This window comes from Trichosurus vulpecula, chromosome 2 (assembly GCF_011100635.1).
Source record: "Trichosurus vulpecula isolate mTriVul1 chromosome 2, mTriVul1.pri, whole genome shotgun sequence".
Classification (NCBI taxonomy): Eukaryota; Metazoa; Chordata; class Mammalia; order Diprotodontia; family Phalangeridae; genus Trichosurus; species Trichosurus vulpecula.
Window position 1 is genome coordinate 395,429,290 of NC_050574.1, and position 8,823 is coordinate 395,438,112.

Here is an 8,823-nt window from a genome sequence, read left to right on the forward strand (position 1 = left end):
TTGGCGAGTGAGTGAAAGCTCACCAAGCTGGCTCCACATCGCATCTCACACTCCATCTACCCATCCACCACGAAAGACGCCAGGGCCAACCTACTATTGCTATCTTGTCTTATTGCCCACACACGAACTCTCACGTCATGCCCACCCCCTACTCCATTCCACCTCTTGCCCTTATTCTGCGAACAATAATAAAATAATACGAGCATTTCCAATGGAAAGTGTGTGACCATCTATTGCCTTGTTCCCTCACCCACCCAATTCCATTGCCTTCATAAACCAAAGCTGCCTACCCTAGCCACAACTTCCCTGTATGAGGTATATCTCCCATTAGAATGTAAGCCCCTCGAGGGTAGAAACTATCTCACTTTTGTACTTGTATCCCCAGTGCCTAGCACCTAATAAATCATTGCTGATTGTTTGTGGATAAATCATCAATCGACTTGTAGATTGATGAATGTGTGATTGAAGTGTGGATGGGTTGGGATTTCCCATTGGTGAGATCACAGATGCATCGAATAATTGAAGAATAAATCAACTAAACCCATCTACTACTGTAGTATGCTTGAATTCTTAGTATGAGTGTGTGTGCCTGTTCATATACGGTATGACTATAAAGACTGTGCCTATTTTTCCACCCTCAGCCTAATAATGCAAATCACATTTTTTTTCCTATAGAATGGATAAAATAATTATGGATTGCATTCCAAATAAATCAGAGATATTGTTGTCTAGACCCATGATTTCCTGATTCCTCCTTCGGAGGAAATGCCCTCTGTTAAAAGAGATCAGCGTGCTCTGCCTGCATCTTAGCGTTCCAGAGAACTAACTGCCAAAAGTATTGAAAGGTTAAGTGACTTACCCATAGGCATGTATCCAGTATGTGTCAGAGGCAAAACTCCAACCAGGTCCTCTTGACTCTAAGGGCAGCTCTTGATCCACACTGCCCACAAGTAGGACCAATAGTATGTTGTAAAAGCAAAATTACAACTATGCACTACCACAATACTTGGAGAACATTCATCTCTCATTTTATGAGTGATAAAACTGAGGCCTGGGAAGATTATGAAGATTATGAGGCCAGGGCTTCTGATTTTTTCAGGCCCATTCATCCTTTTGCTTGTTTTTTTTTTCTTAATGTCTTTCTAATGCCTTTTGTTCTAGTATCATTGTCATTTCTGACAGCTAAGGGGCATAGTGGATAGAACTCCGGACCTGGAGTCAGGAAGACCTGAGATCAAATCTGGCCTCAGACACTAGCTGTGTGACTCTGGGCAAGTCACAAGCCCTGCCTCAGTTTCCTCAACTATGGGGATAATAATGGCATCTACCTCCCAGGGTTGTTGCGAAGATCTAATGAGATAATATTTGTAAAGTGCCTGGCACATAGTAGGTGCTTAATAAATGCTCATTTCCTTCCTTTCCCCTCCTTTCTGGATATGCACTATTATTGAGGCAGTTTGAATAGAAGAAGAAACATTGACTCAGGGTGCAGAAGACCCCTTGGGTTCAAATCCATTCTGTTAACGCTTGCTATTTGTGTGACTGTGGGCAAGTCCCTTAGTATTTCTGGATCTCAGTTTCCTAGTCAGTTAAGAAGAATGCGAGTAGGATAAACAGCCTCTGAATTCTCTTCCGGTTCTAATGTATAGTTCTATAATGTTCCCTTCCTTCTTTCCTTCCTATTCCACATTGCAATTGGACCTTTCCTTGTAATAATGACAAACAGTTAAACTAAAACAACAGAAATACTGTCTGGCATTTTAAGCAATGTTGTTGTTGTTTGTCTTTTGTTCTCAAAGAGGACTATGACATCAGCAAGGTGATGCCAGAACTTGAGAGTGAATTGGATTTAAGTGAGGGAGGGCTGTGCACAGTCACCAGTTGCCCTGGTATTCCACCACTTCTCTTCATTATCTGCTCTCTAGGACCAAGATTGGTTATTCCAATTACCCAGTTTAACTTCATGGTATGGCAGAAAGAATACTGACTCTGGATTCTAAGGACCTTGGGTTCAAATCCTGACTAATACTTACTACCAGTGTGACCTTGGGCAAATCATTAAACTTTCTTGAGCCTCAGTTTCTCCATCTGTAAAATGAAGCAGTCAGAGTAAATAGCCTCAGAGGTTCCTTCCAGCTCTAGACCAATGACCTTAGTGATCTTTTCATTAATTTTATTGCCTCAATTATCTACATTCTTCAGGTTCTCCCCACTTCACTCTACCAATTCATTCACCTATGCTTTTCTGAATTCCTTATATTCAGTCTTTCTTATTGTGCATTACAATCAACCATATTCAATCTGTCAGCCATTCTCCAGTTGACGGATCCCTACCGACCTTACTTCTAATCTTTTGCTACTCAAAAAGTGCTGCTATGAATATTTTGATATACATATATATACATGTATACATATATGTGTGTATGTGTGTGTGTGTGTGTGTGTGTGTGTATATATATATGTATATATATGTTACCTTTCTGTCTTTGACTATATATGCTGAGTTGGATGATCTCTGGGCCAAAGGGTATAAAGACATTAGGCACTCTACTAGAATAATTCCACACTGTTTTTCAGAACAGTTGGACTAGTTTATTGTTCCATTAACAGTGTATCAATGTGCCTGTCTTCCCACAGCACCCCCAACAGTAGCTGATTTCTCTTTTTTTTTAGTTATCTTTTCCAGTTTTCTAGATATGAGGTAAAACCACAGAGTTGTTTTTATTTGTATTTTTATTAATATAAGTGATTTGGAGCGTGTTCTCAATTGGTCATTGATATGTGGCAGTTTTTTTGAAAACAGTATCTTTTGACTTTCTACTGGGTAATGTACAATGTACTTTCTGTGACACTGCGCTGCCTTCCTGATGAGTCTCATAAAATGGTTTTAAATATACCAGATAGACAGCCTCTACAAAAGTCTGTCCATGTACCATAAGCTAAATACAGTATATGAGTCTGACCTATCTAAAACTAGCCAGCTACAATAAACATTTAATTATTTTGTTTGCCTTCTTAGAGTTTAGAAGGGGGATGATTCAGGCTGCTTAAGTCTCACTGAAAAGCTGTTTAAGCAAGTTTGAACCGACACCTTCCTTTCATCTTGAAACGTTTCCCCTTAGCAAGCAAAAGCATTCAGAATCATTCACTAGACCACTCTTTTAAAACAAAAAGTAAAAAATAAAAGTCTATGGTCTAAATATTTAGGGGAATTTAGCTATGAATTTCTAAAAAATAGGAATTCCGTCTTATTCATCTGGTTTCCTTGTTCCCCCTACTTCTACTCCAAACAATATCAATAGGGCAGCCTTAAAAAGGAAAAGAACCCACACAAGAGTAGTCTAAAGTGTGTAAGAATAAGCCAAGAGGGAAAGACAGTCATCCTCTTTTATATTAGTGATGGGGAGTGCTTACAGGCTGATTATGAGTCTATCAGCAACATCAAGGCGTCTTTTAATCCCACCACTCAAAACCACCTTCTTCTGCCACCTACTGCCTCTCTGACTCATAATCCACATAGGACTGTGGTATAGAAAATAACACTGAAGTGTAGGTGTTAACTAGAATTTAGGCAGTCATAGAAAAGAGTACAATGTGACAGCTGGAGAGATTGTGTGTATATGTATGTATAAATGTATATATCTATATCTTTAGTGTAGGCTCAGGGCTCACAATTCTAGCCTTTCTTAGGCAGCCTTTCTCCTGTTCAATTATGGGTCTAGTTTATTATCCTTCTAACTTTCTGTCCAAGATATATAGATCTATGGGCTGTCCATCCAACTGCATATCATGATTAGAACAGCAGGCATTCTTCATCCACTTGGTTTTTCCTGTGTGGATAGTTATATCAACCTCTTTCAAATAACTATGGACCATGATGTATCAGATGGAAATATTAAAAGAAAATTCAATGAACATAACATAATCTGCGATAGATTGTTCAACTATCTCTTAATATATAGTGTTTCAGTCCGGCATCAGGTTGCCATGTCTCTTCACAGAGTGATACTTCCCAATATTTCCTTTATTTTCCCTTATTTATTCATCTCTTACCCTTGTCTATAGGAAAGGAATAATAAAAGCTCACATCTACTTAGTGTTCTGAGGTTTGGAAAATGGTTTTATACATATCCTCACGACTCTGTAAAGGCAGGTGCTATTATCACTCCCGTTTTACAGCTGAGGAAACATCTGAGATTCAGAAAGGATAAGTGCCTTTCCCAGGCTCACATAAATAATAAGTGTATGAGGCAGAATTTGAACCTAGTTCTTCCTGACTCCACATCGCTCTGGTCTCATATTATGCCATTCTGACTCTATTTACAGACTGAAAACTTATCCCAATGCTCGTGTCTTTTCTACTTGTCAATATTAGAACTGGTCATCCTTCCTCTTACTTGTCTAGAGTTGGCAAGAGAACCCAATCATCATCCAATGTATTGACACTGGGCTCTCACTTACCTTAACTTCTGGTGAAGCTGTGTTCTTGACAGTTCCTGGGGGAATACTTAGCTCATAGGGAAGGGAATAAGTATTTAAATAGCACCTACTGTGCGTCAGGCACTGTGTTAACCCCTGCCCCTTATACCATTTGGATTACGCGTCAGAGGCAGTGGGCGACCAGAGAAGGTGGTTTTGAGTGGTGGGGTTAAAAGAAGCCTTGATGTTGCTGATAGACTCATAATCAGCCTGTAAGCACTCCCCATCACTAATATAAAAGAGGATGACTGTCTTTCCCTCTTGGCTTATTCATACACACTTCAGACTGCTCATGTGTGGGTTCTTTTCCTTATTAAGGCTGCCCTATTGATATTGTTTGGAGTAGAAGTTGGGGGACTAAGGAAAGCAGATGAATAAGATGAAACCTGGGGTTTTTTTTGGAAATTCGCAGCTACATTCCTGGGGGAATACTTGGCCTATAGGGAAAGGAATAAGCATTTAAATAGAACCTGCTGTGTGTCGGGCACTGAGTTAACCCCTGCCTCTTTTTTTAATGTTATCTTATTTAACCCTCACAACAACCCTGCAAGGTAGGCACTATGATTATCCTCATTTTATAGTCGAGGAAATTAAAGCAGAAGTTTAAATGAGTAGCTGGAGTTCACACAGCTTCTGAAGTGTCTGAATCTAGATTTGAACTCAGGTCTTCCCGATTCTAAGCCCAGTGCTCTATCTGCTGCACCACCAGGTGCCTCAAGGCTGGCCTTGGTCGTGGTGTCTAATCACAGTGGTATAATATTTGTAAAGCACTTTGTAAACCTTAAACTGCTATATGAGTGCTGGCTATTATTAAGTTCATAGAATTTGTCATAGAATCTCAAAGTTCAAAGGCCTTAAAGGTCAGCTAGTGTTGCCTTTAACCGATTCACAATTCCCCAATACAACATCCTTATAAAGTGTTAATCCAGCCTACCCATGAACACTTCTAGTGAAAGGGAGCTCACTACCCAATGAGGCATCCCTGATTGTTAGGATACTCTTCTTCATTCTTTGTCAAGATTTGCTCCCCCCAGGGAAGAACCTAGTTTTGCCCTCTACAGCTTCACAGGATAAATCTAATTGCTCCTCATGAAAGCCTGTTTGCCTCAGTTTCCTCCTCATGAGCTGGAGAGGGAAATGGGAAACTACTCCAGTATCTTTGCCAAGAAAACCGCAAGTGGGTCATGAAGAGTCAGACAAGACTGAAACAACTGAACAACAAAAATCTGAAAATAAAACCTAACGATCCTCCCAATTTCCTTTTTGTACCATTCACAGTAGAGAAGAGATCTTTGTTTTTCTTTTTAGAACCCTGACATTTCCAATCTGAATAGAGTAGAAGTGGTAGCATGGACTATGAGGGAAATCCGCTGTGTGGCCACGGACAAGACACCTCTCATGATGAAAACAATAACTCATATTTGTACAGAGCTTTAAGGCTTATAAATTGCATTTTCCTCAACAATTCTGTGAGTACAAGTGTTATGGACCCATTTTACAGATGAGGAAACTGAAGCTTAAAGAAATGAAAGTCACTTAGTATGTATTGGAGCTGAGATATGTAAAATGAGGGAGTTACACTCCATGATGACAAACATCCCTTCTTTCTCTCGGCCTCAAAGATCTAGGAAGCCTTTCCAAAGAAGGGCACTAATTACTCTTAGATTCCCATGGGTGGGTAGTGTGATGACCTGAGTTTATAGGAAGATGTACCTGAAAGTGTATCATCAATCATAAGCTCCTATGAGTTGACCCCATGCTCACTGACTCACAGTACTCTCATTCCCTTGGAGGACCCTCCATCATGAAGAAACCCAGCCTGAATGGGTGCCAGGCACCTGTGGGTGCTTTAGGGATTACTGTTTGATGCCTTGACTGTCTCATCCTGTCCCTGAGAATCCCAGGGTTCGTGATTTCGTAAAGCAGAATATGAAAATGGTTTCACTGAGTCAGGGCATCGTGCCCACAGCAAAGCCTGCCCTGGACTCCCATGAGATGAGGAGAGACAAGAGCAGCAGCTCTGATGCTCAGGATGCTCAATTATAGGCTGCTGGGCAGTCAGGGGTGAGACAGTCATTCCTTGCTCCTTTGCTTTCACACCCACATCCCTCCAAAGCTGTTCCAAGTGAAGCTCTCATTTTGACTCTTTGGGCCGGGTTCATGTGCCGAAAAATGAGCTTTACATTTTGTTCTCCCTTATCCCCTAATACACATTGATACTCAGCTGACATTTTATTTTATTTTTAAAGTAAATTTTATTGATGTATTTTATTATACATTTGGTAATATGGCTCCCTCCGTGCCCCCTCCCACAGTTATCCCTTATAACAAAGAATAAAAGGGAGGGAAAAAAAGTTTGGCAAAATTGATCAATATATTGAAAAAATTTGACATTATATGCTATATTATACACATAGTCTCCTACTTCTTTATATTGGTGATCTTATTAGCTTCCAATGAGTTCAATCATCATCTCTTTGCAGATGATTCTCAGATCTAGTTTTCCAGCCCTAACTTCTCTCTTGACCTCCAGGCTCACATGTCCAGCTTTCTTTTGGACATCTTGAACTAGATGTCCTATAGACATCTTACATTTGATCTGTCCAAAAGTGAACTCAAAATCCTTCCCCCAAAACACCTTCTCCTCTTTAGAACTTCCACTATCACTGTCGAAGGTACCCCCATCCTCACCTTGACTCAAGTTTACACTTAACTGTCACCATCCTTGGCTATTTGATATTTCTCCCCTTCCCATGTCCCATCTCTTCTGTCAATTCAATCTTTAACACCTTCCAGGACTGGGATCTCATTGACTAGTCTTCTGTCACACGTCTTTGAATACAATTCTTTGATTCATCAGAATATTACTATAATATTAACATAAATAAATATTTGCAGAACATGTTTAGGTCATTATACTGGGTATCCCTAAAGTCTGGACACATAGGAAAATTGATGGTAATGTGGAGTTATTGCATCGAGTTGACGTGAATCTTGCAAAGTGCATCAGCCTTTGTATCACAAATGATGGAAATCGTATCGAAGATGTTATTTGTTAATATTCCATTTAAATAAAATGTGGTTGAAAATTTCATTCATTTCATTTCTTGAAAATATGCATTTTTGCCTATGTGTCCAGACTTTAGGAACACTCTGTAGATCCCACTTCTTTGACTTTCGATTCAATGTGAAGTTTACACAGGCCTAGAGAAAATAGTGTAGTGGACAGAGCATTAGATTGGGGGTCAGGAAACCCCTTTTCTCCTACTATCGATCAATTAATAATAATTTATTAAGTGCTTACTATTGCCAGGCATTGTGCTAAGTGTCGGGAAAACAAAAAGAAGCAAAAAACAATACCTGCCTTCAAGGCACTTACAATCTACTAAGAGGAGCTCAGATTTTAATGAGCTTTAAAGTTGATAAAACATTTCCCATTTTTCCCCAAGGGAGGCAGTACAAGCACTATAGTTCTCATTTTAGAGATGATGCTCGGATAGGTAAAGAGTCTTGTCCAGGATCCCACAGCCAGCAAGTAGCAGAATTAGTACTCTAACCCAGATTTTTCTGGCTCAAAACCCAGGTTGTTTTGGGTTTTTTTTCGCTACACCAAACTGTCTCTAAGTCATTTCATTTTTCTAAGACTTGATCTCCTTTTCTGCAAAATAACAAAGTTAGTCTAGATGAACCTTTCGGATTCTTAGTTGGCTATGTGGTGCAGTAGATAGAGCTCTGAGCCTGGAGTCAGGAAGACTTGTGTTCAAAGCTTGCTTCTGCCTCTTAAGTCGCTTGGCTTGAGTTTCTTCATCTGTAAAAAAAGAGAATTGGACTAAATGGCTTGTAAGGGCTGAAATGGCCCTTTCTGCTCGAAATATCTGTTCCTGTATAGTGCCCATATTCACAAGTATCTTCCTGGGCTCTGTGCTAAAGCACCAGGTTCTGCCTTTTGTTAGGAGTCTGTGGATTGCCCCAGGTATCACTCTTGTGTCTAGGATTCATAACGATGTTTCAGACCCTGACTTGAGTCACCCTGTGAGTCAGAGCTGTGTTCTTGCCACTACATTTTTATAACTCAAATTTATGCTAGAGGTGTAGACCCATAATATTGGCCCCCTCAGAAGGGTGTTCCCTTGTGATTCAAGGATTTCCATTGTGCACTGTTGTCTACGTTATTTCCAGAGAACAAACATGCCCTTTTCTGATCCTTTGGGTAAGAGCTGGTGGCTTTCCTCCCATCACTTTCCTTAGTCACAATCTAGCTTCCACACTGGTATTTTAATACGTGGGACTATATTGCATGAGTGCTGATTCCCTACTGTACAATCTGTTTTTCTTTATCTCTCA